Raw genomic sequence first — 23,399 nt, forward strand, 5'->3', positions numbered from 1 at the left:
AATTCTCAAAAATTAGCATTGTGTTCTCCAGTGGCCTTACTTGTGCCCAAAGCCTCATTCTACTGAAATTATTTACTGTACTTGAATCCGTTTGTAATTTACTTTGGGATCAAGATAGGTCAAAGCGTTTGCTGTCACAGAACATTAAATCAATACAGCCCAGACCGAAATCAGTTTAATCATTCCAATGTGTGTAGCTGTGTAACTTTTCTGCTGTACTGTCTCATACATGAAAGCAAGTCAAAAGGACACCAAGGCCAGAAATTAGAAGTGCCTTGCATTTTGCTTGGAGAACAGACTTCTCCTTTTTTGACAAAATGTCAAACTTCATATTATATAACAGTTGAGCTAAATGTCATCCTTTCAAAGTAGCCAAATTAATAACAATATCAAAGGTTTTACGAGGGACACTCTGAATAGGTTGCCAGCCAATCGGAGGGCGCACAGAGACAAACAACCAGTCACTCTCACACTCACACCTCGGCACAATTTGGAGTGTTCAATCAGCTTGCCATGCATGTATTTGGAATGTGGGAGGAAACCGGAGGACCTGGAGAAAACCTACGCGTGCCCGGGGAGAACATGCAAACACCAAACAGGGAGGCCGGACCGTGACGCGAACCGGCGACCTCTGCACTGTGAAGCCGGTGTGCTAACCACTCGACTACCAGGCCGGCTGTCGCAAACATGTTTCAAACTTAAAATGATACAATTGTTAATCATCAAAAGATGATAAGGCATTATTTTAAATGTAATACTTGGGCCTAAAAAGAACAGTACAGTAGTAAACAGATGGCGGCAAAAAATTCAAAGTCTGTTCAAACCCTATGTAATATAATTCGCAATTACTTCACCAACAATATATTTTTTTTGGAGCCTATCTCAGCTGTCTTCGGGCACGGGGCGGGGGACACCCTGAATTGGTTTGCCAGCCAATCGCAGGGCACACAAAGACATACAAAAGTCACTCTCACACCTCGGGACAATTTGGAGTTGTCAATCTGCCTGCCATGCATGTTTTTGGAGTGTGTGAGGAAACCGGAGGACCCGGAAAAAACCCACGCGGGTCCGGGGAGAACATGCAAACTCCACGCAGGGAGGCCGGACCGGGACGCGAACCCGTGACCTCTGCACTGTGAGCCGGTGTGATACACACACACACATATATATATATATATATATATATATATATGATTATTCAAAATTCTCAAATAGAGTGCTATTTTCAAAATACGCCGTGTAAACTAGAAAGCGCAATAGAATTTGGCTAGCCATCATGTAATTGAGAGTACATTACTCTCAAGTATTGTCACGACATCAAACCAAACAATAAATATTTGTTGGCAATTTTTTTTCCCCACAATATGAAAGAAATGACAAACATCACACAGGCTTCATGTGACACCCAGCTAATGTGGGAATGACATCAAAGACAGATTTGTTTTCCTCTTCCAAGAAGCATAGAAACAAAACCTTGTTCCGAATGAATGTTCAGTGTGGCACGCAGTGTGAAAAAATGTGATTCTTTCTGCTTCTGTGCTTGAATCACTCTGCAAGACTCGTGCGCATGCGTGTGCACGTGTGCGTGTGTGCGCGTGAGTGTGTGTGTGTGCGTGTGTGCGTGTGAGTGCGTGTGTGCGTGTGAGGGAGTGTATGAGCATGACTGCTGTAAATTGGAATTTGTCCATTGTGAGACAAGAAAAGATTTTCTTTTCTCTTGTTATTTTTGCCATTCGTGACGATGAGTCAAAAGTTTTGCGAGCGACCGGTTGAGACCTCAATCAAAAGATTTGTATGGAAAATTTGTGTGACAGTGCTGGGAGCCTGACTATATTGAAAAAAAAAATCAAGTTTTATCTGCAGTACAAGCCTGTGTACCAAACAATTCACATTCATTGAACAACCCTGGTATATGGTGGACCCCCAAAAAAGTAGGCACGAAGGAGGAGCAGGGTATACATGACAAATTGTATTCAATAAAGTTGGCAGAAAGTAAATGTGAAATAAATCTGAAACAACTAAGTCATAAGAACATTAAGCAATTACTTAAACATGACTGAAAATAAATCAAACCAGACAAGAACAAATAAACCTGACTGTCACAACACTCGAGGCTAGAAGGCAGGACTCGAGTGACGAAGGAAGGTGGGAAGGTTCGGATCCAAAATACATGGCGAGACAGATTTCCAAGAGCAAAAAGGTCTTTACTGAGACACGCATAAAAAATGTTGAACAGGGAGAGGTAAGTGACTGTACTAGCCTGCGTAGCGTGAGGGATGAGGTAGCTGTAGAGCGTGCCTGCCCACGGGCGGGGAGGACTGGGCTGTGAGGGCGGCGAGGCGTGTCTCGACCGTCTCGAAGCGTTGAGCCAGCGTGGTGGTAATTTGGCAGAGTTCCGCGATGGCTAGGGCCAGCTGGCTCGAACGCTCCGCCTGCATGGTGAGGGCGGCGAGGAATCTGTCTTCGCCGGTGGGATCCATGGGTGGTCGGAGAATTATGTCACGACACTCGAGGCGAGAAGGCAGGACTCGAGTGACGAAGGAAGGTGGGAAGGTTCGGATCCAAAATACACGGTGAGACAGATTTCCAAGAGCAAAAAGGTCTTTACTGAGACACGCATAAAAAATAATGAACAAGGTGAGATAAGTGACTGTACTAACAAAGGCAGACCTGGCTCTAAGGTAGTCGCAAGGGTAGCTTCCGGAATTCTCCGACGGAGACAGTAATGTGCGATCGGCATATATAGTCAGAAGGCACAATCAGGAAATGACAAGCAGCTGTGGGAACCCAGGTGAGTGATGATGGGAGGGGCCGTCTCCAGGGAGCAGCGCAGGAGGTGACGGGAGGGGCGGGGCGCGCCAGGACGGCGACGAGATGTGACACTGACAGCATGAAATAAACAATGAACCGACACTGAGTGCACGTGCCAGGAGTACTTTTAAGATCACATTAATGACAACCACCAACGGGTGTGCAGTTGCAGGCGGAGCCTGCGAGTGCCCCCTGTTGGCCACAAACAGAAACGTGACAAGAAGTCTTGTTGTCTCTCTTAGTTGTGTTCAAATTGCAGCTGGAAGGAGGGCGTTTCCCTTCAGCGAGTGCACTTGCGCCTGGTGACTTCATCAAGAGTGATTACTGACCTTACATGCTGACATGTTTGCTGATATTGAACTGCTTCATGTCATCACAAAGAGGGTTCAGTAAGTCCTGAAGAATGAAAGACTCTGTGTCTTTGTGTTGTCATATTATTTGTAATTTTTGTTTTCCCCAAGATGGCGGCGCGTGAACGCGCAGCGGCTCCCCTCTCCCGGCAAATTAGTCATTTTCAGTGCCTTGCATGCTGGGTCCGAGAGGACAGTAATTTCATGTGTTGTATGTCATGCATATTAGCATATTTGACAATAAAGCTGACTTTGACTTTGATATTGGCGTATTTGCTCGTTTATTCGTTGACTCTTGTTTCAAGGTATTTTTGTTATCCTAGCAGCCTTTAGTTTTTTTGTGTGTTATTGGGCTTTTGAATGTTTAGTTCAGAGGATTCTCTGTTGTCTTTTGGACCTTGCCTTTGCAAACGTGTTTTGGTTCATGCACTTGTTTTGTTTGTACTTTGTCAGTGTGATTTTCTTCAATAATTATTTTTGTATATGCATTTAGTCTGAGCTTTTTGACTCCTGACACATTTTTCTGTTGGTCATCACCTAAAAATTTTGGGAGATTTTCTGGAAAACAAGACTCATTGTTCTTATCTCTACCTAGTCCACTGAATAAACGTTATGACTGAAAGTAAGCCCAGAATTATCATTGTTTTCAGATTCCTCTTTTTTTTTCCTTGAGTGACCCAAAAAAACTATTTATTATATTAATGCAATGCAAAGGGTAGGGCTGGATATGTTTTTCTTTTTCCTACTCCTTGCAACAAATAATTGTCCTGTATGACTGTTTTCCTTTTTAACAATGTTACTTTCCTTTTACTTTGTCGTTATTACGGGACATTAAATAAAAAAGAAACAAACAAAACAGAACAAACAAATGCATGCTATGTTTATATCAGTTCATATCGTTCTGTGACTTTTGATGGCAACATTTCGTTGACATTTTGCAAATATGATACTCGCTGGGCGCCAAAGAATTGTTGAGTGATCATTATTTAAACAGACACATTCATTTATGAAATTGTGCTACGGATTTTGAGATGTCACTCTTGAATTGGTGAATCTTCAGCGCAAAATCATCGAGCATAACAAAAAAAAATGCTGATTATGATATTGGAACCATTGGTAGCGTTTCACACATTCATGACATTTTCTAAGTGCTTGGCAGTGAAGTAATGTTCCGGATGGGTTAAAAAATAAATGATCGTTCCCTCTGGTTCATGGCTATTCACGGTGTTAGAAGTGGGATGGTAAAATCAGCAGGAACCAATGTGTTGAACAGAATAAGTTATTTTAATCTTGTAGCCAGAAGAGACATTGTGAGGTCGGTTGAGGAGGGCCGGAGAGAGAGCTTTTATTTTGTTGGGTCATGTTGGTAGAGCTTTTATAAAAGACGGACAGGATGTGACGTATAGGATGTGACGTTTAGGATGTGATGTCATGTAAAGGCGGGTACGGATATGACGTGTCAGGAAGTCCAAGAAAAACAAAATGATGCAAAAAAGATGCTTAAAGATGTTCGTACAGCGAATTGCCCCAAAAGTTCCCTGTCATTAGCGTATGCTAATTACAAGCTTGTCGTCGTTGAGGAAAGAGCACACACGACTGAATGTGGAGACGTGTTTATTCCAACGGCTAACAAGTGGATCTAACTCAAACAGAAATTGCAGTGAAATATATGTGACATAAACCCTCCCCCCCCATGCACCTGCTGGGTGAGATGTCTGGTCCTAGTGCCCGTCACCCCCCCCAGAACACCCAGAAGGAAGGTCAAGGTGAAAATTTTGCAGGGGGCTTGACCAGCCTGCCACGACTACGCAGTCCATTGTTCGGTGGTGAAGGTGAACTCATTCGGGCAGGTGATCCGGGTGAGACCTGAGTGAGGGAACAACACTCCACCCTGGCATGGTGCGGTGAGGCTGGAGGTTTCAGAGGGCGTCTGCGACGTGGAACCTGGGCCGGCGAAATGTCCACGCCCGCAACTATATGTGCCGGTTTGAGCCTGTCTATTGAAATGCCTTCCCTTCGCCCACCTATATCGAGCACAAAAGTATTTTTACCGTGTTTGAGCACTTTAAACGGGCCATTGTACGGCGCCTGGAGGGGAGAGCGGTGGGCATTGTGACGCACAAAGACAAACCGGGATGACCTAAGAGCAGATGGAACGAATATTTTGGGGACGCAGTGGTGAAATGGTGCTGGAGTCAGGGGCTATCCTGGCAAAAGGGGGAAAAAAGGTGTACCCAAAGCTTCAGGCAGAAATTCACCAGGGACAAAAAGCGGCTGGCCGAGCACTAACTCTGCCGGAGCGGCGTTAAGGTCTTCTTTTGGGGCCAAACGTACCCCGAGCAATACCCATGGAAGCTGGTTGACACAGTTACCGTCCGATAGCGCGGCCCGTAGTGCGGCTTTAAGTGACCAGTGGAAACGTTCACACATCCCGTTAGCCTGCGGGTGGTGGGCCATAGTGCAGTGTATCTGCACACCCAAGGATTGCATCATGGCCGTCCAGAGCTCGGACACAAACTGGGGGCCGCTGTCCGAAGTGATATCGGATGGCGTGTCGAAACGTGCGACCCAGGATGACAGAAATGCGCCGGCTGTATCTGCTGAGGTCGTGGAGGACAGGGGGACTACTGACGGCCACATAGTGGTCCGATCGACCATAGTGAGGAGATGTGTGCAACTCTGCGAAGGAGGGAGGGGCCCGACCAGAGCCACATGGACGGGGTCAAATCTCCTGGCCGGAATTGGAAAAGTTTCCAGGCTTGCCCGGGTGTGCCTGTGACATGCCACGCATGCAGCGCCCACTTCCTGACGTCCTTTCGTAACCCAGGCCAGACAAACCTGGAGGAGGAAACGAAAATGGTGCGATAGAGTTCTAACAACTCTCTGTCGAAAACACCATACTTGCGTTCGTTATCTTGCAGCTTCCGACTGAAAAATGCAAGATGCTGCCATTCGTTCTCCACAAGCTGCTCAACCACCGCTCCTACGGCAACATTAGATGTATCGGTAGTCAAGGCCATCTGTGCGGTTGAGATCGGGTGGACCAGAAGAGTTGCATACGCGAGAGCTTCCTTGGCTCGTTGAAAGGACTGGGCTCCTTGTGGGGCGCACTTGACAGTGTCATTAGCCTCAAGGCCCCATAGAGGGGTTGTAGGAGGTCAGCTGCGTGAGGAAGAAATTGTTAAAATTGGTCATGCCCAAAAACTCCTGCAGAGCCTGAACTGTGGCCGGGCGGGGGAAATCCACAACTGCCTGCACTTTGGCGGGTAAGGGGATGGCGCCCTGTGGAGAAATTCGGTGCTTCAAGGAATCTATCTTAGACAGACCGAATTGGCACTTCAGCTGGTTAACGATAAGGCCGTGCGAATCAAGATGCTTGAAAACCTTAGTTAAGTGCGACAGGTGTTCCTCCGGTGAAGGGCTGGCCACAAGGATGTCATCTAGATAAACAAATACAAAATCAAGGCCTCGCAAGACTGAGTCCATCTGTCTTTGAAAGGTCTGTGCCGCCCCTTTCAGGCCAAAAGGCATGCGGAGAAATTCAAAGAGGCCAAAGGGGGTAATCACCGCAGTTTTTGGCACATCCTCTGCCCGTACCAGCACCTGGTGATAACCGCGAACTAGATCTACTTTAGAAAAGATCATGGCGCCGGTCAAATGTGCGGGAAAATCTTGAATGTGTGGGATGGGGTAACGGTCATGTGTGGTTATGTTATTAAGGCGACGAAAATCACCGCACGGCCGCCAAGAACCGGCACTTTTGGGCACCATGTGTAATGGTGAGGCCCACGGGCTGTTGGAACGCTTCACGATGGCCAAGCGCTCCATCGTCGCGAACTCCCCTTTCGCCATTGCCAATTTTGCTGCGTCGAGGCGACGCGCGCGGGCAAAAACTGGCGGGCCGACCGTGGGGATGAAATGCTCTACCCCGTGTTTCGTATCGGAATTAGAAAAGGAGGGGGTAGTTAACGACGGGAAATTAGTCAACAGACGTTCGTAAATGTTACCTGACGTGTGTTAACGCTCCGAGCCCTCCAGCCTCACACGGGAAATTCGTGAAAGAGATTGCGTTAATCAAACAACAGTTAGCAATGTCCACAAGTAGTCCGTGAGCACATAAAAAATCCACACCGATTATCGGAACTGTGATCGAAGCAACAATAAAGTTCCACTTGAATTCCCGTCCGTGGAAGCGCACAGTCACCGACCTGGAGTCAAAGTTGGCGATGGGCGAGCCGTTAGCTGCACGCAGGAGAGGCCCGCATCCACCTGCCGTCTTGTCCACGGAGGTGGGCGTCAGACTTGTTCCTTGCTGTCCACAAGAAAACGTCTACCTGACGAGGAATCCGTAGTGAAAAGCACCTCGCTTTCGTTGCCGGCGCCCACGGCTGCTACTGGTTGGAGATTCCCGGAGCCTCGTGGCGGCAGGGGGGTACGCAGCATCGAGCCTTTGCGCCAAACCGCTGATCGAAAAAAACAGGTGGTCTTCCAACGTCGCTTCTCTGATACCACTCCTGCCACGACGGTCGGATCGGAGCCAACGGCTAACAAGTGGATCTAACTCAAACAGAAAGTGCAGTGAAATATATGTGACATAAACCCGCCCCATCCCATGCACCTGCTGGGTGAGATGCCTGGTCCTAGTGCCCGCCACAAAGGGAGCATTTGGGGTTGGTACTTCCTTAGTTAAAAAAACCCCTTTGTATTTCGCAACAATGTTTATATTTTTTTTGCGATTGGACGTCTTTATGTGTTTTAAGTTGTGAAAAATGGGGCAGGCAAATTTATGGCCGGGCTGGCAACCTTTCAGAGTTGTCTGCCCGGGTGTCCACTAACTTTTTGTCATTAGTTTCAGACACTGATTTAATGAATATTCTTCCTGATGCCAATCCCGAATGTCCCAATGATGTACATGTCGATGTACACGTCATGAACATTGATGTTTCGTCAGTGACTTCTAGCTATCAAATGGTTATAAAGACATTGGCCAATCATTTTAATGGTCTGAAAGAGTTGTTAACATGTCAACTCAGATGGCTATGGGCTTAATCACCCAAAACTGATTTAAGTGCATTCATATTGTCATCTTAATAGGCTGCATCAATATGGTTTGTAATTTTCAAAGCTTCAGTTACAAATTTTTCAAATAGTGTGTTTATATCCTATGAATTTTGTTTCTTACTATCCAACAATTGATTGATTTTTGACTTTGAATCGAATTAAGCATGTGCTAGATGGGTTGTTTGCTCAAACAGACTACTCCTTTTTGGTGAGATTGTTGTATTCGATGAACCTAGATGGCAAACTTTTACTGTGATTCCAAACAAGTAATTTTCTAAATATTTTTTGTGAAGCCACGCACCTTTTAATATTTGGTTTGATTTCAGATGAACATTGTAATCATGTGTTTCCAACCTAAAAACCAAATTGAGAGTTGGCAGCATACATATTAATGGATTTATCGTGATCGTTCTTCCCTGATTCATGGCTTTTCAGGGTGTTGATGGCAGAGGATGGTTAAATCAGCAGGAAGCCAAGTGTTGCACAGAATAAATTAGTTTAATCTTGAAGACAGCGGAGACATAGTGGGAGGTCGGCCAAGGAGGCGGCAGGAAGAGAGAGAGAAACGGACTGGGAGAGCATATATATGACGGACAGGGTGCGACGCAATAGGATGTGACGTAATGGGATGTGACATCATGTAAAGCAGGGGTGTCAAAGTCATTTTTTGCCGCGGGCCACATTGTAGTTATGGTTTCCTCTCGAGGGCCGTTATGAATTTGGGGAACCCATTAGAATGTTTAAATCCCTTCAAATATTACATATAGAGCACACAGCAAATTAATGAACAACTCGTTTTCAAATCTGAAGTCAAGAATAATGACTTTTATTGTGGTTGACATCCAAAAATATGACATTTTAGCTCAGATTTTAGCAATCATCATGGAATTTAACAAGTTTGATTTGCTTTCGCGGGCCGAAAAAAATGATGTGGCGGGCCGGATTTGGCCCGCGGGCCTTGACTTTGACACCTGTGATGTAAAGAAAGGCAGGATGACGTATCAAGTCCATACAAAAACGAAATGATGCAAAAAGATGTTTAAAGATGTTCGTATAGCGAATTACCCCAACACAAATGTTGCAGTGCGCTGAAGTCACCCAGACACAAGGAAGTGCAGATGCAGACTTGAAATTTTGTCCAAGCCCTATATAATTCACAAGTTCCGAAATTGCGTTATTGAACAGATGCTATGCGATAACAATTGCTCTCTGGCACAGCACAACGAATCACAAAAGCAGGGGCAAAAAAAAATAAATAAAAAAAATCTGAAAAAATCTATTCTCTCTATTGCCCCTCATTTTCCTTTCTCCTCATTGTCATCCTTTCACACACGGTAATTTAAAAAAATGCAAAATCAACCATTGCAATTAGTTTCAACCAGTCACTTAGAATACATTTAACATCACTTCGAACTTTGTGACTTTCATTCCTGCCTTAAAGGGACAAAATAGGTGAAAGTCTGAAGCTGCAAGGTCTGGACTGAAAGGAGGAGAAGGGAGCAGTTCATAGCCTGCATTCGTTCTTTCTGTCCTTCTTGATCTGTATCAGCAGTTCGCAGGAGTTGGCACAAAGTTTGAAAGTGGCGATGAGACATCAGTCCAAAGCTTTTCACACAGAGAAAATATGTAAGAACAAGTTCTTAGCTTTTCATTTAACTAGCGCGCCACAATGGTATTTTCAGCAGTGAGTGTATCAATTTTAAAGGATGATTGCTTGAAGAACGCATTGTCTCACTGCGGGCATGTGAAATTTATTCAACATAACTAAATATGGACACAATATACCCATTAGCCAACTGTGCCTGTTCACAAAAGGATGGACACATGGCTGTCGGATGTTTGATGAAATGGCAGGAGTGTAGACAGGAATGAAACAAACTACTGGATCATGTATCTCATCGTGCTGATATCGAATTGCTTTATAGACTGACTTGGCATCAATATGATTGATGTTTGGATTTATCCGTCCCCCAGTGCTGCTTGGGCTCACTCAGAATGTTAATGGTTTACAGAGCAGCATGTCCTGCATGTGCCAAATGAAAATCTTCAGATTGGTGAGTTTGAACCCATTTGACTCTTTGCTCAGTCTTAGTTCAGTGACAAATAAATCTTTGGTTTTAGTTTTCAATCCGTAAACACGGTGGATACAAAAAAAATAACTGAAAGTACATTGGACTTTATTTCAGACCAGCAAAACATGTCATCCTTTGTAGTACTGCTGTTAAAACAACCTTTTTAAATCAATTAGGGGAACTATGGAGTTTGTTTTGTGGTTTTATCGTAAAATAACACAAAATGTCCACCTCCAGTGTTTACCTGCTCCAATGTGTTGTGAATATTCCACACTCGTCAAATGTGGCAAATTATTGGAACAATACAGTATATGTGCACATGCAGTAGAGCAGATGGATGTCAATTAATCTTCACACACACATGCATGCACGCGCACACAGACACACAGACACACACACACACGCATACGCACACACACACACACACACACACACACACACACACACACACACACACACACACACACACACACACACACACACACACACACACACACGCACACACACACACACACACACACACGTATGCACACACACACACACACGCACACACACATACACGGACACACACGTTTTAAATAAGAAAGAGTTGGCTCACTATATTCAGATGAGTGGGTAACAGAATCTGGAGGAATGCTCCATGGAACATTGACAGCACGTTTCCAAGTGTTTTTTAGCTTATCTGCAGTGGGGAGAGAATGGACAGGATGCAGGTTTCGTGGCCCTGGCTCGAACCAAAAGTTCACTGTAAATTTGATGTGGTGGAGGTGAACGCAAGGTGTTCAACATTAATCCGTCCGTAGCTTTGCTGAATGTAAACATATTTGTGGCTTCTTGACAAGTACAATGAAAGCATCTTTGACAGAATTACAGTCTGTATAGGCTAAATAATTGGTTTCATATAAGATGAATATTGGCAGGTCAGCATGAGAAGTGGAAATTGGACTATACCAAATAAAATGTGTGTTTGTGATTTTGTGTGTGTGTGTGTGTGTGCGTGCGCGCACGAGTGTGTGTGTTTGGCCTGATACATTTATTATTTATTTGCATTTAATAGTAAAGTGTTGAACTTAATTCAACACTAATATTCAGGGGGTTAATATGACAATTGCGATTGACAGGTGGTTCAGAGATTGGTCCCAAGTCAATGGCAAGGGGTTTAGAGGGCAAATCCTAACCCTCTTAGGAAATTAGCGGACTGTAGTTGGAGTAAAACCATATAAGTGATGGAAGATGCAAACTTCTCAGAGAGTGGCTGGAGCTGATTTGTGAATGTAGGACGTCGGGAACTGGGAACCTGATGTGGTGGACTGCATTCCTGTCACATCCGCACATACATTGACTCTTCCCTTGCGGCGGGACTTATCCGACCCTCGCATTTTCCACTCGGCGCAGGGTTCTTCTTTATAGAAAAAAAAGATAGATCCCTGTGTCTGTGTGTTGACTATCGGGGTCTGAACGACATCACCATTCGCAACAAATACCATCTCCCCCTCATGGATTCAGCCTTCGTGCCCCTCCAATCGGCCACCATATTCACTAAGTTGGATTTGCTTAGCGCATACCATCTGGTTCGCATCAGAGAGGGGGACGAGTGGAAGAATGCATTCAAAACGCCCTTGGGGCATTTTGAATACCTGGTAATGCCGTTCGGACTCACCAACGCTCCTGCCGTCTTTCAAAACCTTATCAATGATGTGCTCAGGGATTTCCTCAACGTGTTTGTCTTTGTGTATTTTGACGACATCCTTATATTTTCTAAATCTGCAGAAGAACACCGGCAGCATGTCCGACGGGTCCTGGCGTGGCTCCTGCAAAACCGGCTCTACGTGAAGGCAGAGAAGTGCAAGTTCCACATCCGCTCTCTGTCTTTTCTGGGGTTCGTCGTGGAGCAGGGGCAACTGCGGGCCCGCCAAGACCAAAGCGGTGGTAGAGTGGCAGACCCCGAAGACGCGCAAACAACTCCAGCGATTTTTGGGGTTTGCCAACTTCTACCGCCGCTTCATCCGCGGTTATAGTCAGAAGGCACTTCCCTAACCAATCTCACCTCTACCAAGGTCCCCTTTAGGTGGACTCCCGACGCAGAGGGGGCGTTTAATCGCCACCGTCACGCCTTCAGCAACCCTCCTGTCTTACGTCACCCCGATCCAGACCAAGCGTTAGCAGTGGAGGTCGACGCATCAGAGTCCGGGGTGGGGGCGGTATTATCCCAGCGCTCCCCGGTCGACCAGAAGCTCCACCCATGCGCCTTTTTCTCCCTTCAACTCAGCCCTGCAGAAGCCAACTATGACGTGGGGAACCGGGAACTGCTGGCGGTCATCTTGGCTCTGCAGGAGTGGAGAAACTGGCTCGAAGGGGCCAAACACCCATTCACCGTCTTCACTGATCACCAGTTCAGGAGGCCCAGGGGGTAATCCCTTCCCCAAGGGTTGCCCGGTGGATCGCCTATTTGTCCCTCCCCCGCTCTACGCACCGAGGTGCTGCACTGGGGACACGCCTCCAGGTTCGCCTGTCACCCGGGGGTCAACAGGACGATCCATCTCATTGCCCAGCGGTTCTGGTGGCTGGAGTACAGGAGGGACGTCACGGACTACGTGAAGGCAGGCTCCGCCTGTGCCCGCGGGAAGGTCTCCCATCAACCCCCGGCGGGACTTCTCCAGCCTCTACCGGTCCCCTCCCGACCCTGGTCCCATATCTCCCTGGACTTCGTCACGGGCCTCCCCCCTTCCCGTGGCAAGACGGTCGTCCTCACTGTGGTGGACCGCTTCATCCCGTTAACCAGGTTGCCCTCCGCTATCGAGAGGACCCAACTCCTGGTTAACCACGTCGTCCGTCTCCACGGGATTCCGGCGGACATCGTGTCGGACCGGGGACCGCAGTTCGTGTCCAAGGTATGGAAACGTTTCTGTCAGTCCAGAGGGGCATCGGCGAGCTTGTCGTCTAGCTACCATCCCCAGTCCAACGGCCAGACGTGGCGCAAGAACCAGGACCTGCAAGCGGGTCCTGGTTCCGGTGTGCTCTCTCGTCTCTGACCTCCCACAATGTCTCCGCTCGCGTCAAGATTAAACCAACTTTCTGTTCAATACCTGGTTTCCTGATGATTTAAAGGACAACCAACGTCACTTTTTTGTTTTTTAACTGACATCAGAAAAACGTTTTATAGCATCTAAAATACCCAAAACACGCGGTATGATATTTTTAGTCAAATGCAAAACACCAATAAAAATGACTTAAAGTGTCCAAAATCTGCAAAAAATTGAGCTGCGAATTGGGTATTTTCAGAAAGTCCCGCCCCCTGTTCGTGATGTCACGCCAGGACGTCTTGCATTGCTTGTGAATCAAAACAATGGCTTCAGATTCAGAGAATATGCTTTCTTGTTACACATCCAGTTATGAAAATGATTCAAATAGTTCTGAAGAGGAAAGGATACATGTTTGCAATCGATTAAAGAATTATATGTGCCATTTGGAGGCAACATTGGGGGAAAATCTCTGACCCAAAAAAAGAGGCACACAATGGCGACCTGCAGTGGCCACCTCCGCTTCTACAGGCTGATGAATTCCTTATATGGAGCTTCGATGTCCTCTTCTAGCGGATTTTGGGTGCAACACGGTTCTCAGACCAAACATATACAGCAAAATACATTGACGTGATGAAAGGACTGCTACAATGTCTTTTTTCGGTCAGGGGCCGGTCCTTTCGTGACGTCACGTACGGACTCGTCACCAACTCAAAAACAAGACTTCCTGAATATTCAGAGCGAGTCTTAAAACGTAAAATATAGCTATATGCGGTGGAATCTTATTCAAATACGCTCAGTAGAAGTCATTTGAAGTCATTTTACAAATTATGGACACAACTTGTCCGGAGACGTCGGTTGTCCTTTAACCATCCTCCCGTAGAAGCAATGAACCAAGGACGAACGATCCAAATAAACCCATCACTACATGTCTCAGTAAAGACCTTTTCTTGAACTTGCCATCTCCACTGTGTATTTTGGATCCAACTCCTTACTATTTTTCCTCGTCCCTCGAGTCCTGTCACCACTCCTCGAGGAGGACGTCACAATTCCGCCTCCAGGCTTTTAGGGTTGACATGTGTTGCACTGAAATTGAATCCACAGTTTGATTCTGTCATATGACTTTGACGCCCCCCACCCTCTTTTTCTATTGTTTTCTTCTATTACTGTAGGAACAGGAACAAGGGTGAAACTTTTCAAACAAGCATATGCTTGAACATAAAATCATTCCCAAGTCATGACATGAGTGAAGGCATTCCATGTGTCGCACCACAGATGGCTTTATTGATGATGCCTTGGAGGGAAATTGTACGAAGAATTACAAAAGATGATAGTAAGACTTTTTCTCTAATTGAATTTAATTCCTCAAATGATGTGGAATTCGATTATTGTTCTGGTGTTGACTGATGATCAGTCCAATGTGTATCCTGCCTCTCCTCTGAAGTCAGATGAAACAGATTGCAATCCAGTATTGTGTTCACATATTTATAAGATGGGTGGATGGACAGAAGGAGGGTTGGATAGTTGTTAATACATTGTGAAAAGCTATTCAAAATAACAGTTCTGTTATGATGGCTTTTACATTGTTTAAAGGCACATGAGAGCACCAGTGGCTCGGTGTTTAATCCAAATTACTTCACAACTTTTTACTTTTTTTTGTCTTTTTCACAGTTATGTTTTGGGATTAGATTGTGACTGTAATCCCTGCCACGAAAAAACACATCAGCAAATTATGTAAATCAAGAAAAAGGCAGTAGCATGACAGGTGAGGGGTGTATCACACAAATCCATCATGTTACTCGGTGAGATTTGGCCCCATTCCATTTGTTTGCCTCCTCAGGCAATATTTCATGAATTGGTGTTGTACACGGCAGCACGGTGGTCGACTGATTCGGGCTTCCTGTGCAAAGTTTACATGTTCCCCTAATGCCTGTGTTTGTTTTCATCGGGTACTCCGGTTTCCTCCCGCATTCCTAAGAAATGCATGGCAGTTTAATGGAATGCTCTCAATGATCCCAGGTGTGATTGTGAGTGTGAAATGTTGGCGTTTGGTTAAGTATGCCCAGGGATCCTCCTGGTTGGTATTCATGAAATTTTGTGTGATCGGTATATCGATCAATACTATGTAAGTAATTGTTCTGGTAAGGGAGTGATCTGTTTTGCCTAAAATGTGTATTATTGTAATCTATTGTATCTTTCTCATGAAAATTGACATGTTACTGTCTCTATATTCCATGTTTTTTGGTTGTTGTTTTTTTTTACCAGCAATGGACACCGCAAATAACCATTTAAGTGGAGTAATTGATGTGGTTACATCTCATTATTTTATACCCATCTTAAATTTATTGCCTGTTTTAAATGACTAAAAAGAGAAAGATATATGGTGGTGCAGCGATTCGTGCATCGACCTCACAGTACAGAGGCAGTGTCTCTGTGTGCCCTGCAATTACCAGTTAACTGGTTCAGGGTGTCCCCAGCTGCCTAATGCCTGAAGACAGCTAGGATAGGCTCGAGCACCCCTGCAACCCTAATTAGGATAGAGCAGTTTGGATAATGAATTAATGAATAAATAAATACATACATCAATATACGACAACTGTTATGAAAATTAATGTAAATATTGTTCTGACTGAATGCTCCTTGTTTGATTCTGGCTGTGGCCTCCCTGTGTGGATTTTGGATGGATGGATAAATGGATGGATGGTCCTCGTTATGCAGTTGTGATGGGCCTTGATTATATTACCTTATGTAATTCCTTTCTTCCATCATATAATAATAATAATAATAATAATAATAAATAATAATAATAATAATAAATAATAATAATAATAATAATAATAATAATAATAATAATAATAATAATAATAATAATAATAGATTTTATTTCAAGCGTCTTTCAAAGGTCTCAAGGATACTTTACAATCACAGACAAGCATAGATACATTAATAAATAAAATACAATTATAAATAGAAACAAGAGATAGAGCTGCACAGAAAATGCTATTTTAAATAGGTGGGTTTTGAGATGGGATTTGAAGGTGGGAAGAGAATTGATGTTACGAATGTTGCGAGGAAGTGAGTTCCAGAGTTTGGGGGCAGAGCAGCTGAAAGCTCTGTCCCTCATCGTGCTGAGACGGGCAGGGAAGGGGGGCCACAGAGGTGGAGGGAGGAAGAGGATCTGAGGGAACGAGCGGGAATAGAAATTTGAAGCAGGTCAGAGAGGTATGTGGGTTGGGGGGCAAGGTTATGGATAGCTTTAAATGTATAAAGAAGAATTTTAAAGTTGATTCTATATTTGACCGGGAGCGAGTGGAGCTCTTGGAGGACGGGGTTGAAGTGGTGAAAGGATGAGGTTCTGCTGATGATCCGGGCTGAAGAATTCTGGACGAGTTGACGTTTGTGGAGGTTTCTGAGGGACACCAAGGAGAAGTGAATTGCAATAGTGAATCTGGGAGGTGACAAGACGATGAACAAAGATAGCAGTGGGGTGAGGGGTGAGAGACGGGCGAAGGCGATTGATATTGCGTCAGTGGAAGTACGCAGATCGGGTTAAGTTATTTACATGGGAATGGAAAAATAATGTGCTGTCAAGGATGACACCTCGGCCTTTGACCTGATGGGAGGGAGAAACGGTCGAATTGTCAAGAAGGATGAGGATGGAGAGTAAGCCGCCGTCAGCTGCCAAAAGAAGATCGTTCATGATTGACAGGCCTGATGACTTCTAGTATATAAACTTGGATTCCTCAGTGACATGTTGTCAATGCGTCAAGGTTTTTCCCAGTCAGAGTGTTACCTTTCAGTTGTGTCTTCTGTCCTTCGCCCTGGTCTCTGTCGTTACTTTGTATTTTTAGACATAAAGACATGTACTTCTCATGTCTGCTTCTCGGCGCTAATTCATTCCCATCAAAAATATGGCTTGGATTCAGCTACAGGTAACAAAAACACATAGATAAAGCAAGGATTGACATCCTTATAACCAGTCTTGCACCGATACCAGTGCCAGGATCATACTCCTATCAAACTCAGTCACAGTTAATGGGATGAGGTCAGTTCTTTGGCCAACAGTTCCTCACTCATGGAAATGCCACCTGACTCTGGGGTTGTGATGAACACAATTGTTTTGTCTTGTCTCACTACCGCACCGATCTCACCCAATTTACATCGTATCCAATGAAATAATTGGTAAAAATAATATTAAAATTCTATTTTGATTACACCTCTCTCGTTTCAATGACAATCATTAGTTCATGTTGTCATTCATGCTTCTCTACTGTATAGTTTGCAGTTCAACAGATAACCAAAAATCAACGGCAGTATCACAAAACACAGTGTGTGTTTTTTTTAACTTGGGTCAGTCCACATTGCTCACGTTGCAAGCTGTATGGTTTTGATCAGGCCTTTTCCTCGTATGTAGTCAGCTACAAAGAAATAGCGATAACACAGGACAAGATTAATGTCGACATGTCGCCTCCGAACACATTTTTTGGTCTTTTGACGGTATGTGCTCATATTTACAGTATGTTTCACAGCCTTGTTGACTGCACCTTTTTTGTTTATGAAGTAGAACATATGAACTTTTTTTTCTACATGATAAAAATACATTGTTCATTTGGCTTCTGTAGTCATTGTCGGGTTAACTTCATTTTTGGAATATATTTGATCCCAAACACTTCAACATTTTGATGATTTTATTTAAAGTGTTTTAACAGAATGGTTCGATCAGCAGCGTTACTAAGGCACATTGGACAAAATATATGAAATATACTTCCCCAAATCCATTTAAATGAGAGAATAGTTGAACAGCTGATCTACAAAAAAAAGAAGCACGTCACCACTCACATTCTGTACTCCTCCCTAAAGATAGACTGTAAACTGACATGAATTATATATAGCCTGCGCTGCCACTACGACTGAGGTCTCTTGTTTCCACATGTTGTTTCGCCTCTACTTCCACTTTATTTGTCAGACCTGAGAATGACAATTGTACCATCGCAATTCAAGGGACATCCCTACCGGAGTCCTGCCGCATACACTGGATTAAACTTGAGTGATACTTTAAATTTGGGGTTGAAATTCCATGGAAGGCACTTTGTGTCAGAGACATCCCTGAAAAATGTAATGACAACCACATACAGTATTCAGAATTGTTATCTGGATTGTGTAAATATTGGCAGTTTTCAGCTTTTGGATCTGGCATGTTATGATATTAGGAATTAAATGGTTCTTAACAGGGTGGGACTCCATTACAGCCCTGGAGTTTCATGACGAGCTGACTTTTGTCCACAGTGTTTTAATAAGGTGTATAAGTTTATAAATACGAGTTCATCCATTTCAAACAGCTTCCCATTTTATCCATTTTCACTATTTAAATTGTATTGGATCAATTATTCAAATCATGACTGAATGGTGATTATGCCGATTTTGAAACAAAACTGGTGGCACAAACGGCGGCTCCCTAACAGCTCGGTGGAAAAAATTGAATTTACAGATAGCCCAGACTTGCCCTGGTTCTGACCTGGGCAGCCAACCACAATGGACTTGTGGTAAGCATGTCAACCTTATAGTTCGAAGATTCTGTATTTAAATGTAGGGTATGTCTCCAGCTCACCTGTGACACCACTGAACAAAAGTGGTTGAAAAACAAAAGCACAAGACAGTTCCTTATTCTCCTTTTATACAGGAGATGTGTTAAGGGTTAAGTATCACACTTTGAGGTGTTCTTCCTATTGTGATGACTACGCTGTCAGACATGCTGCCTCCAGAGTAGGTTTCACTTGAATTGAGTCAGACAATAACTTGATGATGTGCTACACTGAGCATATTGTCTGGGCTCAAGTTACTGTACAGCCAATAGAAAAACAGACGGTGTTTGCCACTTGACGTCATCATTATGACATGTTGACTAAATGCGGAACATGGTTCTGTTGGAGAGAAGCCGCTTCACTCAAAGTTTTTTTGCCTCGGTTTGGCTTTTGGAGTACCAGAGTATCACTTTTTTGTTTTTAATAGTTTGATTTTGGTCGAGGGTAATGCCTTGAATGTTGTTCTGGCTTTTACAATGACATAAACTCTGCTCAACCCTTTTATGCATTGTACAAGATTTTGTTTAAACACAGGACACGAATAAAACCCAAACAGGCTAATATGGAAATTTTCATACAAAAAATAAGCTAGGAATGACCTTATCTATGTCACTGCACAGCAGTGACATAGATAAGGTTAATTCTTTTGCTGTATTCCATGAGTACTGATAATACAGTGAAGACACAGAGATAAAGCATTCACTTGTAACATGTCATAAAATGTTTTTATTGAGAGGTGACAATTTGAATCCTTAGCACTTTGTAAATGACAAATAGCAACTCGCAGAGGTGTGATATCTTTGACCTGATCCATCACTTAGTCAAGTCTCCTTTGCCTCCAGACATGTACAAAGTGTTCGTTCGTTCATTCGTTCGTTCATTCGTTCATTCGTTCGTTCATTCGTTCGTTCATTCGTTCGTTCATTCGTTCGTTCATTCGTTCGTTCATTCATTCATTTTCCAAACCGGTTTATCCTCACTAGTGTCGCAGAAGGAGTTGGAGCCTATCACAGCAGGCAGGAGGCGTGTGAGACTCTCAACCGATTTCCAGCCAATCGCAGGGCACACAGAGGCAAACAACCAGCCGTGCTCATACTCACACGTACAGACAATTTGGAGTGTTCAGTCAGCCTGTTTTTGGAATGTGGGAGGAAACCGGAGTACACAATGAAAACCCACGCAGGCCTGGGGAGAATATGCAAACGCCACACAGGAAGGCCAGAGCTGGAATTGAATCCGATATCCCTGCACAGTGAACTTCACTACCAGGCCGCTCCAAAGTAGTCATGTTAGTCTATTTTTTATGGTTCACAAACTGGCCACATTGTTAACCTCAGATTATCATTAGATGCCATATATCGTCAATTGTTTTACACTACATTGGGTATTGACGTTAACTTGGATGTCTGTCCAAACTGTCTTTCCTATGGCTTTGCTTTAGGTGTTTGAGTTCATGCGACCAAAAAATAAATAAACATAAAACAAAACAAAAACCAGTAGCTTTTAAAAAAAAAATAATAATTAAAATACCCACCCTCCACCTTCCCAAAAAATAATATCATTAAGTACACATGTTGTAATTAAACACTTATTTGAAGTGTTTCCGAAACAAATAAACATTTTTTGGGGGGGGGGGATTGCTATATTTGTAAATGATTTTGATAGAAAGAAAAGGATGACCATTTTAAATCTGAAAAGATGTCTTCAATTAAAAGGCTCAGATTTTATTTATACATGCCTTTATAACTGTTTTTTTTAATATGACCCCACAATCCTGTTCAAGACAATCAGTGTTGAGAAATGAAGGATTATTATTATTATTATTATTATTATTATTATTATTATTATTATTATCCTATAATTTCAGCTGGTGAGATAGTTTGGGAAACACATTTGTATTACTTTGGGCCAGGGGGGTTACTGTCCTGCTTGTTTTCCAACTCTCTTGCAGCACACCTGATTCACATGATCAGCTAATCAACCAGCTCTGAAGCAGTTGGGGGGGCCGATCATGGATATTTGAATCAGATGTGTTATTCCTGGAAGAGCTGGAAAACAGGCAGGCCAGGGGCTCTTGAGGACCGAGGTGTATTCTAAAATATGTGGGCCAGAGGAATTACATACACGGAGGTACATCCTTCAGTCTAATTATAAAGTAGCCAACAACTATTTATGCGTAGAATTGGTATTACAAGAAACCTTGGCGTTGTATTGAATCAATTTGTCCTAACCGTTCAGTAAACCATCACAAAAGCACAAGGGAAAAATGCAGTTATCCATCTATTTTTGTGCTCTTTATAAGGCCCCAAAATGCCCAAGAATTGAACCTTATCCAGGAAAAGATAAACATCTTGAGAATGCTCAGATGAGGAAAAGGCTACTTGAAAGTCCAATTGAAAATGGCTACAGTATAACAAAGACCGCAGAGCTAGCTTACATTACTGTTAAAACAGTTATGGTTGGATGTAATACTCTTTTACGGCCATGTGGATCATAAGGAAAAAAGCACAGCCTTGGATGACAAAATCACAGTCCCAATAATAATTTACAGTCAAAAACGCATAACCTTCTCCTCATTTCCAAAGGTCATTTGCATGTAAAACACGACTTACTTATTAGTTACCATAATGTTTAAGAATTGGAAAATAAGTTGGTTTAGGCTGAATTATTTTATGCTTAGCTGTAAACAGTCATTTAATTTCTTAGGAATCAATATAGGCAATATAAACATTTTAGCCGAGGCACAGACTATTCACAAATCTTTGCTACAGTAAAGTCTCGTTATATCGATATTCTCGGGAGTTGGAAAAAATATTGATATAACCGGACTATTGATATATATATATATATATATATATATATATATAAATTTTCTCCTTGCGTTCATAGAAATCGTATCGTAATAAGCAGTACTATCGATTGGATTGGATTGGATTGGATTGGATTGGATATGCCTTTATTAGTCTCACAGTGGAGAAATTTACATTTCACAGCAGCAGATATAACCGATATCGATATAACGAGACTTTACTGTATTTGTATTTTGGTGCCAAATCATCGTCAGGTAATGAAACTCTTGTGTAGCTCACATTTATGTACAGACAGTACGTAAGTACCTTTATGTACTTACGACCGGGTTCCGTTCCGACCAAACGGTCGTAACTCAAAATGGTTGTAAGTCGATATCCATTCAAAATGTTGAACAGAGACTCGGTACTAAATGACTTGCAAACGGTCTGATTCGGACGCCAGCGGTGGCAGGCGAGCATGGGTCTAAGTCACCAGTGTTCTACCGGTTGCCCTCTCCCTGGCCTTACCCTGCTGTCCGCGCCGACGCATGGCACGATCCCCGCGGTCGTCTGCGGCGCCGACGCGCCCGACCCACCACCTCACCCCGGAGCAGAACGAACTGTCTCAAAGAGGTGGCGGCGTTCTCGTTGCGGCGTTCTCGTTGCGGCGTTCTCATTGCGGCGTTCTCGTTGCGGCGTTCTCGTTGCGGCGTTCTCGCGCGCCCGACCGCCAACGCCTGACCCGCCTCGGCTCTAAGCCTTGCCGCGCTGCGGCCTGCGTCAGTGGACGTTCCACCCTCCTGTGCCATCACGTGGTCGATTGCCGTATGAGAGTGAGATGCTGGCTGGCTGGCTGGCCAAAATTGTCATATGCTTTGCCACACTGCTAGCGCGTTGCGGTGCCAGGTGTAGAATTTAAAATAAAATAAATAGGGTCTGGCGGACGTGGCCGTAAGTACAGATGGTCGTAAATCGCGGCGGTCGTAGTTCGGATGTTACATGTACTGTGTGCAGCATGCTCTGTCAATGATATTCATTTATGAATAATATCTGTCAACATGTCATTCTTCTTTCCATTATTTACTCCTAATTCTAGTATTTCATGCGTGTCAACTGGATTGTCGAACCGAGCTGTGTTTATATTTGATTGTAAACTTTTTTCCTGCACTCATGGCTTTATTTCCCATTGAAACAGAGAACCTAATCTGACTGTTGCGGTTCAAAATCCTAATTCAGAATACAGGATCCATATGTTGCCTGCCTGGTTTCACTTTTAGGAATTCATGTGAGTGGAAGACAAAAGATCCACAAAGTTTCATATTGCCTTATCTGCCATGATTGTTTTCTCTGATGTACAGTTAAGAGTTTGGGTAAACAAGATTATTTTAGTCACAAACCTCTCAGCGTTACTGTACCACTGTCTCTATGGCCAATTATGGCCATTCTGTATGATATCTACAATTGATTTATTTCTCTTCTTGGCGTGATTGTTACTTCGGCACTTTGGAGCTTGGAAACACAATCAATTTGTATCCACATTATGAGCAACTCTTTACTGATCTGGCTTCATTGGAAGACCCACACCGAGAACATATAACCAGAACAAGCTGTTTTCCATTGGCTCTGACCAGGCCCCACCATTATTTTTGCTTGGATGCTGGCCCTGTCACATGTGTGTGACACTCCCAATATCTGAAGTTGGTGGTCTTCCTTT

Source organism: Hippocampus bargibanti, linkage group LG06, assembly GCF_051943395.1.
Source record: "Hippocampus bargibanti isolate YZ-2025 linkage group LG06, ASM5194339v1, whole genome shotgun sequence".
Lineage (NCBI taxonomy): Eukaryota > Metazoa > Chordata > Actinopteri > Syngnathiformes > Syngnathidae > Hippocampus > Hippocampus bargibanti.